Source organism: Microtus ochrogaster, unplaced genomic scaffold (genome assembly GCF_000317375.1).
Source record: "Microtus ochrogaster isolate Prairie Vole_2 unplaced genomic scaffold, MicOch1.0 UNK1, whole genome shotgun sequence".
Taxonomy (NCBI): Eukaryota; Metazoa; Chordata; class Mammalia; order Rodentia; family Cricetidae; genus Microtus; species Microtus ochrogaster.
This window is the reverse complement of record NW_004949099.1, coordinates 25,614,026-25,624,354: the sequence shown is the minus strand read 5'-3', so window position 1 is coordinate 25,624,354 and position 10,329 is coordinate 25,614,026.

The following is a 10,329-nucleotide window of genomic DNA, read 5'->3' as shown; positions in this document are numbered from 1 at the left end:
CACACACACACACACACACACACACTTTCTCTGTCTTTCTCTCTGTCTTTCATAGTTTGCAGGGCTTCTGTCTCTTTTCTTTCTTCCTTCCCTGACCCCTTCTTTCTTCCCTTCTTTTATCTTCCCTGTCTCTGTCCTTTTTCCCTTTCCTCTCAGTATCAAGAACACAGGGCCTTGAGCATCCTAGGTCAGTGTTCTAGGGAGGCATACAGACTTCTTGATTCAGAGTAGTATTTTCCTTTTTTTTATTCTGTGTCATCTGTACATGTCTTGAGTTATGCCTGTATAAGTCACCATCTTGAAAACTGGCTTTCTGTGAGTAGCTTTGGGTGAATTATTGGTTTCCTTTGTCATTGTAATTGTTTTACTATGGATCTATAATAATTACTAAGTATTTGGCCAAATTTTTAGTCACAAACTTCAAAAGTCTTATTGATTTTAAGGAAAAGTGTTTTAATTCTCTTCATCTTGGGGAATTTAGTACATATATGCAATGAAATATGATCATATCTACCCTTGATTTTTCTTTTCAACTTTACCCATATGCCACCAGAATGATCCAAATCCCACCTTCTGTCATTCATTTTTCTTTTTAATAACTCATGAAATCCTGTTAGTGTTCTTCATTTATTAATGGGTGTGAAACCATCTGTGGGACCATTGGAACCCTGCCTATGGCTGCATCCTAACAAAAAGAGTGGTTCTTCATTCCTTAGCATATATCAACTGTTGGTGGCTCAACAGTAAGGATTGCGTTTTGGACTGGTTTGATCTTGTGCAGGTCTTATGAATAACTGTGGTTCCACTGATTTGTGAAGGCTCTTTGAGTAAAAAATACATCTTTTGTTCTTCTTCTAGGTCAGTAGGTCCTAGTCTGCTAAAGGACCCCTCACTGACCCCTCACTCCTCATATTAATTCAGATAGCCCCGTTCCTAAAGAACCACTGGATTGAGCTATTAGGATAGAGAACTTCCATAGCCTACTTTTAGGAAGTCCAAGAAGATGCTCCTGGACTGGGCACTGTATTATGTATTTTGCATGCAGCCTTTCCTTCTACACAAAATTCCAGACTCCCCACCAAGTCAGTTTCATTTTAAAATGCTATAGAAAGGGAATTGTGAAGTGCTCTTCTAGAAGTTCACGGTCCCTGTAGTTGGCATCCCTGTCCCACACACTGCAGAGCAGTCACTGCCAATGAGCCTCATACTCCAGTGAGATGACATTGTCATCCTGGGACTTGCTTAGCCCAGAGAACTGTGGCTGATGCTCTGAATGTATTTTATTCTAGCCAAGTTGAGGTTGCCTTAAATTATCCTGTGCATGTCAAGCAGCTCATTGTTCAAACAGAAAAGCCTCCACATAGCAGCCACTTAAATGGGGGACAGGGGAAAGGACTTCCTTTGAATTATTAAGGAATGTTTTGTTTTCCACCAGTTTGAAAAGGTTTTCAAAATGAAAAAAATTCAAAGTGTAAGATTTCTAAGTGTTTAAAATGTAAACAGGTCTGTGCATGAGCCAGGTGGTTTAAGATAAAAAAACTAACAACAACAACAACAACAGCAAAAATCCAGTGATCTTTACTAATTCAGATCCAAATGCTACATGAGAGGGAAGAAAGTATAAAAGGGAGAGTGAAGAAAAATTGGCAGTCTGAAGCTTTGCAAAGCTGGTGTGCTTTGAGGGAGATTGGTTGAGAGGTCAATACTAATCCTGAGGTCCAGGAGCTCCACTTGTGGAGTTCTGTCGCTCCAAGCGTAGTTCTATGATGACTCAAATAATGCACCATAGTTCTTACTCAGTAAATGTATTTGTTCATCACCTGAAATCACTGCATCAGTTATTGCAAAGATTGTGAATGGGTTGATCAGTAACCAGGAAAAAAATGTGCTTCTGGGGTCACAATTTTGTGGATCAATTAAATGGGAAGATGATGCTACTGTAGGTAAATTTGCAACGAAGAAACTATCATAAAGATGAAGTCATACAATAAGGGGCCATCGGAGAGAACTCTCTGCTATGCACATGACAGTAATATTGATTTTTTAGCTCACTAGCTTTATTGAGGAAGATGTCCCATCCCTGGACGATACACTGCTGGTTTTCTTGATGGCTTCAAAAGGCTGATAATCTGGGCCACCCTTGAATGATGTGGAAGAATTCTTGCTCCCAAATACTGTCATAAAACGAAATGTCAGCCTTTGAGTGTCAGTTTTTCATGGGCATCAGAATCACTTAAGGAGAACGATTGTGATATTTTCAGTTTTGAATGAGTGAGGTTTTCTAATACATACAAAGACAAAGTAAGATAATAAATACCAAGTGACACATGCATGTGATAAATAATCAAAGCATCATCAAATCACATGTTCAGAACATTCAATAGTAATTGACTGGGGATATCCTATTGAGGCAGTCGGCTGGAATTTATGATAGAGAGCTTTCTGGATAGAGCAATGTCACCTCAAATGAGGCTTTCCAGTAGGAGAACAGAATACAAAGGAGAAATGTAACATCATCAAATCAAATTTTGAGTGCTTAGAAACGTCAAGTAGAGATCAACTAAGGAAGCTTAGGCAGGCATCTGAATTTCCAAAATGAACTTTCCCTTCATGCTTGAACATCCCATGGCTGAGCTTCTAGCGTCTCTTCTCACTGCAAGTGTTCTATATCATGGGATAGACAACAGGAACACCTGCTGGAAATAGTTTACCCTTCAGCCCATTTTAAGGAGACGATGCTTTTACAAGTGGGCTGTTTTCCTGTTCTCTTACCTCCTTATTACAGAGTTAGGAGAGCTGCCCACACACAGACAAGGTGTCTTGGAAGACACTTTGAGACAAGTGTGGTTGGATATGTAATATGAGAACCACCCTTACTTTCAGAGTCAGCTTCTCAGTGCACCCAAACTATGCATGACCAATTACCAATATGGTGTGTATTGCATGCTTCTGTGTGTGTGTTTTAATTAATTTTTATTGAGCTCTACATTTTTCTCTGTTCTCCTCCCTGAATTTTCCCTCCCCTTCAGCCCTCCCCCATGCTCCCAATTTACTTAGGAGATCTTGTTTTTTCTATTGACCGTGTAGATTAGATCTATGTATGTCTCTCTTAGGGTCCTCATTGTTGACTAAGTTCCCTGGGATTGTGATTTGTGGACTAGTTTTCTTTGCTTTATGTTTAAAAATCACTTATGAGTGAGTACATGTGACAATTGTCTTCTGTGTCTGGGTTACATCACTCAAAATGATGTTTTCTAGCTCCATTCATTTTCCCGCAAAATTCAAGATGTTGTTATTTTTTCTGCTGTGTAGTACTCTATTCTGTAAATGTACCACATTTTCCTCATCCATTCTTCAGTTGATGGGCATTTAGGTTGTTTTGAGGTTCTGGCTATGACAAACAATGCTGCTATGAACATAGTTGAGCACATGTCCTTGTGGCACGACTGAGCATCCTTTGGATATATATCGTAAAGTGGTATTACTGGGTCTTGAGGAAAGTTATTTCCTAATTTTCTGAGAAATAGTTACACTGACATCCAAAGGGGCTGTACCAACTTGCATTCTCACCAACAATGCAGAAATGTTTTCTTACCCCACAACCTCTCCAGCATAAGTTGTCCCTAACCAAAAGCATGGGAGATCTTTCCACTTCTGGATGCTTTTAAGAATGTTGATCCCAAAGCTTGGTGGTTGTGGTGCATGGTTTTAATCCCAGCACTCCAGAGGCAGAGGACAGGTGGATATCTGTGAGTTTGAGGCCAGCATGTTCTACAAGAGCCAGTTCCAGGACAACTAGGGCTGTTAACAGAGAAACCCTGTCTTGAAAACAAAAAGCATAGCAAAACAAAACAACAACAACAAAAGAATGTTAATCCTACAGTCCCAAACTCAGATATTCAAATCTTAGGCCTGCTTGGTAACTGTTTTACTGTATATAATTTTACTACATTAAGGTTAAAACCTTCCTTTTCATTTAGGCAGAAAAGGGGAAACGATGTGAGAAGTCCTTCTGTATATGTTTGCTTTTATTGGTTAATTAATAAAGATGCTGCTTTGGCCTGCAGCAGGGCAGAATAGAGGTAGATGGGAAAAACTAAGCTGAATGCTGGGATAAAGCATGCAGAGTCAGTGTGATGCCATGTAACCTCTGGAGGAGATAGACGCTGGGACTTTGCCTGGTAAAGTTCCACAGCCACATGGCGATACACAGATTAATAGAAATGGGTTAATTAAAAATTTAAGAGCTAGTTAGAAATATGCATAAGCTAATAGGCCAAACATTATTGCAAATAATATAATTTCTGTGTGATTATTTCGGGTCTGGGTGGCAGGGAAACAAATGAGCAGTGTCTACCAACAAATTATCACTAACATGGTCAATTGCATCAACTTAAAACCTGAGAAATCTTGGAAAGGAATTCTAGACAACAAAAGAACTGAGTTAAGAACAGCTTCTTGGTAGCTAGCATTTTTGGGAGGGATGGGCTCTGTTTGCTAGCAGTGAATATGGGTGTCATGGCTCCTTTAAGAGAGGTCTTTCTGATTCAGCATTAGTGGAAAAAAAACCATGGTAGCAGCTTTCTGGTTCATGCTGCCAGTATGAAGTCTGGCTCTTACAGAATTTCAAACACTTGAATAGGGTGTGTGGACCCAAGTGCTTGTGTGCCCAGCTGGAGTTGAGAGGAAAGTAGCTGAGAGCATGCCTGCCACTCATCACCCCAGCCTGGACAAGCGGTCAAATTGGGTCTGCACAGGCAGGAGAGCATGGTGGATTCCTGCTGCCATACACAGAGACAATCACAGGCAAGCCAACCCCACTTTAAAATGCCAGCCCAGAGATCCAACTATTCACACTTCTGTTCAGCTCAATTTGAAATTTTCTTCAGGTCGGACAATTTGCTGAAATGATTCCCAGGAGCCAGGAAAGAACTACACCTGTGGTTACCGTTTCATTTGAATGGATTTAATTCAGAAAAATCCAAGCACCAGAGATGTAAAAATCAAGATATGGGGAAAAGGACCTGAGGTCTCCCACTTGCTCTGACACTGCTGTTTCCCAGCACACGTGTATGCTCTCCACCTAGGAACCTCTCCAGACCCTTTGGGTTGATTGAGGCTTTATGACAGGCAGGGTGATGTCATAAATCATATCTGTATAATTGAACTCAATCTCCAGTCCTACTACCATTTCCAGAGACTTGATGAGTGGAGGGTTGAAAGGTCTGATCTCTGAATAGGTTTGTATTCCTTTGGTGACTAGCTCACACCTTGGGCCCTATTTAGGCTTCATGTAGTCAGTTATCTCATTCACATGGTATTTAAAAAGGCTCAGTAGAAGTCATAAAGGATCCTTTTACTGCTTAGAAAGTCCTGAGAATTTTCAAAGCTCTGTGTCAGGTTGGGAGGATGAAGCCCGAATACCTATGGTTTATTACACCACATCTTTCACTTGTGTTTTAAATAAATGTCACTGTCATGGAGGGCCATTTGTCTTCTTGACTAATCTGCAGCTTTCTGAAAGGAGACGTTTACTATCTGGGGCTGGACTGCCATATGTAGAAATATTAGGAGTGATTATGTGAGCAGTTTGCATTTCTTGTATATGAAAAGATGAGCACAGATTGGTTTATAGATTATTTTGCAACTGTCTGAAGGCTGTTAGGCTGTATAAAGAAGAATAGATTTATACTGAAAGGTGCATAGCTATGTAAGGAACATCAGGTTGAATAAAAAGTTACACCCAAATGATTACTTGTAGTTTATGATATACTTTTGTAAGCAAAGAAAATAAACCATTAACACTTACCAAGAGTCTTTGCATCAGATTCTGTGCTCAATGTTTCTAAGCATGCAGTTGCATAGGCACTATGCCAATGCCCATTTTGTAAATGAATACAGACAAGTGAAAGGTTATAGAATGCCTCTTCAAGGTCATAAATTAACACCGTAGCCTGAACTCTGATTTATCTGAGTTTGTCTCCCTGAAGTATTCACAAAATCCTGCTCAACAGCCTGAGAGCAAAGGAGGAAAACCTGAAGTAATAGCTGAAGTGGGACTGAGTCCTTGTGACCTTCCCTTTCTTATTGGGTCTTGAGCAATTGCTTTCCTGAACTTCTCGTTTCTCCTTTATCTTGTCAGACAGAGTACACATTGGGGTAATGTCTGACATTTCTACTTTGTAGTTCAGCAACCATTGCTTAAGCTGTTAGGGTGCTGCTCTGCTTTTGATGGCGGTTGTAGTTTATAAATCTGCAAATGGGGAGTGTGAAGAATGAGCTCTCCATTTCCTAGTCAAAATTCCTAATCCCAACATAACTGAATGCCAGCATGTTTATCTTCTCTGCTTATCTCTGAATATAGATGAAGAGCATGTCACAGAGATGCCCAGGTGATGGAATTGTAAATTTCTCTCCAGAGAGAAAAAAAGAGTCCCAGAAAAAGGACTTCAACATCCATAGGCTTAAAATTGCCGCTGGTTGTTTGTTTGTTTTTTTCTCTTATGCTTGGAATTGAGAGTATATGAATGTTTGCTTTTCCCTCCTCCTCTAAAAGAGCATTGAGCTTGTTCATAGCAATCTGAAATTTTGTTTTTTGGCTGTCATTTGCCAAGAGATAAATGCTCTTGGTCAAGGTGTTTAACCATGCTGAAGTTCAGTTTTGTTTTATCCAATGATAACAGTCATGTTACCAAATAGCCAAGAAAATCAAATGAGAAAATCAAAAGACTTGCTAAGTCTCTATGGCATAGATGGGGCTTTACCACCTCAGAAACATCTTTACAACTTCTGATTCCAAAGGCTGTCTAGGGACATCCATCATCTCCTAATCTGAGGAAAATTTGCCTGAACTATCTATAATCCCTGTTTGAACATGAAGAAGCCTATAACTCTGTCAAATTGCTACACAGCAAAAGACTCACCGGAGTGTAGTGATGCCTGTCCACTTCAGAAGCTCCATCCTTGATTGCTGATTCCTGGGTATTTTTTGCTTTCAGCATCTTTGACTCAGTGGCAGCTTTTGTCAGCCCTGTTAGTCATTGTGTGCTTATCATTTTCACAACTCTTCATGGCTCACATGTTTTTGTTTCAACTTTCCTAGCTGCTTGAAGAACACAACAGATTTGCTAAATAGGCAGTTCCTGGACAAATAAAGCATTTATATTAATTATACAGAATTGATCTTCCTGATTATGATAATGAACTTTAAGATCAGCTGAGTTAACACTTTCATATCTGGAGTGAATAAAAATAATTCATTATGATGTAAGTTTTAAAAAAGGTCCTAGTTTTTTCTCTGTTCTCCAAAATTATCAAGAAAATCAGAAATAACAATAAAATGAGAAGGGAAAGTCCTCATATTGGTTTTTGTTAGTTAATGGGTTTTGTATCTGCTCTCCATCTTTAGAGACTCCAGGAAAATGTGGTTGTTGAGAGGACGACATCATTAGGAGGCAAACTGACAGAGAAGGGGCATGAAATGGGAATCACTAGTTTAATCATAGGATATTTTAGCAAACAATAACCTTTAGATGCTTAAAGTTATATGCAATAATTTTACATAATAGAGAACTTTGAAATATTGTTACCATGGAGCAGGTTCAATTCCAAATTGGAATTTCTGGAATTTGGGTAGAATGTTGCATTTTGTAAATTTCATTCAGAAAAAAACTTAATTGTCTTTATTTTTTATTTTCAGTTTATGTGGATGGTTGTTTTGTTTATATGTATGTCTATATACAACATGTATGCAGAGCCTATAGAGGCCGGAAGAGGACATCAGATCCCTTGGAGCTGGTGGAATAAACACATGGGTCCTAGAAATTGGACATGGGTCCTCTGCAAGAGCAGCAAATGCTTCCAAGCCTAGGCTGTCTCAGCTCTTGCTTAAGTGTTTTATGGCTTAGAGTAGTAGTTCCCAACCTGTGGGTTGAGATCAGATATCCTGCATATCAGATATTTACATTATGATTCACAACAGTAGCAAAATTACAGTGATGAAACAGCCAGGAAATAATTTTATGGTTGGAAGTCATCACAACATGAGGAACTGTATTAAGTCTTACAGCACTAGGAAGGTTGAGGACCACTGACTTAGAATAAGAATGGGGAGTATTTGCCAAGTTCCTTTTATACAATAATTAAAAAGAAAAAGAAAAAAAAACCTTCAACTGTGATGTTGGACCAAATCATTGGGACACCACAGAATTGGGGGTTGAGAGACCTTCAGACTGTGTATCATGTAGGGCTCAGTTCAAACTCTGGTTCTCATATTTGCTAAGGTCAGAAAGGTGATAAATTCTTGGTGTGTTTTAAATCTTTTCCCTCTCTTGAAAAAGAGGAAAATAATAGGACCTAAGGGAAACAAAGAATAAATAAAATATCTCCCCTTAATTCACTTAGATCACTGTCTGGCAAACCAGAAATACACTATCAAGGTGGGTGTTTTATGGAGGAAGTCTCAGAACTGAGATCCAACTACTTCTATCTCTACAATTTAAAAGATATTTTATAAATATTTTGACTATTTTCTTTTCATAAAACAGCAAGTGGTATCTGTCAGTGTTGCCTTTTCTTCCTTGGAATGCATCACCAAGATGGTGAACACATATGCCATATCTGCCCTCCCTTCTAAACTGTTGTTTGCCATTTAGCAGTCCTGTTTTTGTACGAGCCATTTTGTAGACGCTCATTAGCAGCATGTAGTTTATCTCCACATAGAAAATGAAGGTGTCAGCTAATCTGAGTTTACTTAGTTGTCATCATGTTGGTGTGGGGATGGTACGAGAGGAGAGGTAAGCTAGGAGTTTGTGTGGTTGAGGCTGTCTGATATATATGGGAGCCCTCTGGCATTTCTTAGACATCAAATAGGCACAGGAGCTGCTTTGCTCTGTCTTCCACTAGACATCTGCTTGGTTTGCCCATTTGTGGGCTGTTACAGAAGATTGTATCCCTGGTAGATCAATATGGCAGAGGTATGCAAGCTGCTAGCTGCCTAAATCTAGAGTGGGAAGCCCTTTAAGGGATGAAAGCAGAGCAAGCTGTTGCCTTTGAGATTCACTCACATTGCTTAGGACTGTGAGATGCAGGCACAGGAGTCTCCATCCAGAGAGAAAATACCAAAGCCTTAAAAATCCACTCAAGTGCAAATCAGCTCTTTGAACCTAAGCCTTTTAAATACTGCTTGATAACCAAGATTCAACTTGGTTCCCAACTCATTTACAGAAATATAAGAGTAGTAATAAAAGGGCTGTGAAGAGAACCATCCCGAGTGGGTTTGGGTTCCGAAGGAGGCCGTTTACTTAGATAGCTTTAACATTGGTGGAATTATTGAAGATAAAGCTCTTATATTTTATTTTAAGAAATGTTCACCTTTTTGATATTCCTTTTGATTGACTTTCAGTATTTATCCCAGGCTGTACTCAAGCTCTCTGTGTATTTCAAACTCCTTAGACTTGTTATCCTCCTGTCTCAGCTTCTCAAGCAGTGAGATTGCAGACATGTGCCACTGTGCTTGTTTCAAACTTTCTTTGCACACTGTTTGTATTTACTTTGTCTATTGTACATATTATTTAGATCGCTATTTTGCCTTTTAAAATCATGTAATAAAATATCCATTCAGCATCGTGCTGGTTTCTGATAGAGTAGGCCCTAATTTTCTGTGTTACTTTGTTTGGTACTTATTTTCAGAGATGGAAAGATGGATAACAATAGAGAAATGGAACAGTTGTAGAAAGGTTGAATACATTGCCTAGGATTCCACAACTCTGCTGTGGAATAATCCTTTCGTACACTGTTAAGACATTTCACTTAGATTGCTTTAATAAAAAGCTGATTGACTGGTAGTCAGGCAGGAATTATAGGTGGTACAATCAAATTAGGAAAATGATGGGAAGAAAAAGGGTGGTGTCAGAGGAGATGGCAGCCAGCAGCCAAGGAAGCAGAATGTGTAGAAAATGAGGTAACCAGCCTGAGCCATGTGGCAGAGGGCAGAAAAGAAGTATAGGTTAATTTAAATGTAAGAGTTAGGTAGTAACAACCCTGAGCTGTCAGCTGAGCATTTATAAATAATCTCAAGTCTCTGGGTCAGTTATTTGTGAACATATGGTCAGTACAGGAAAACTCCACCTACGTAGCTCAGAGTGGTAATTTCCATGTTTAGTCTCAGTTACTTTCAGATTCACATTTTAAGTCTATAAATCCTAAAACTTCATTTTCTTTTATAGTGCATCTTAGCATGTAGAATAGCTTCTAGCCCATAGTAGTTGTAGTGTCTTCAATGAGAAATGTTCCCCATACACTCACAAATCCTTGGTCTGTATAGAGGTA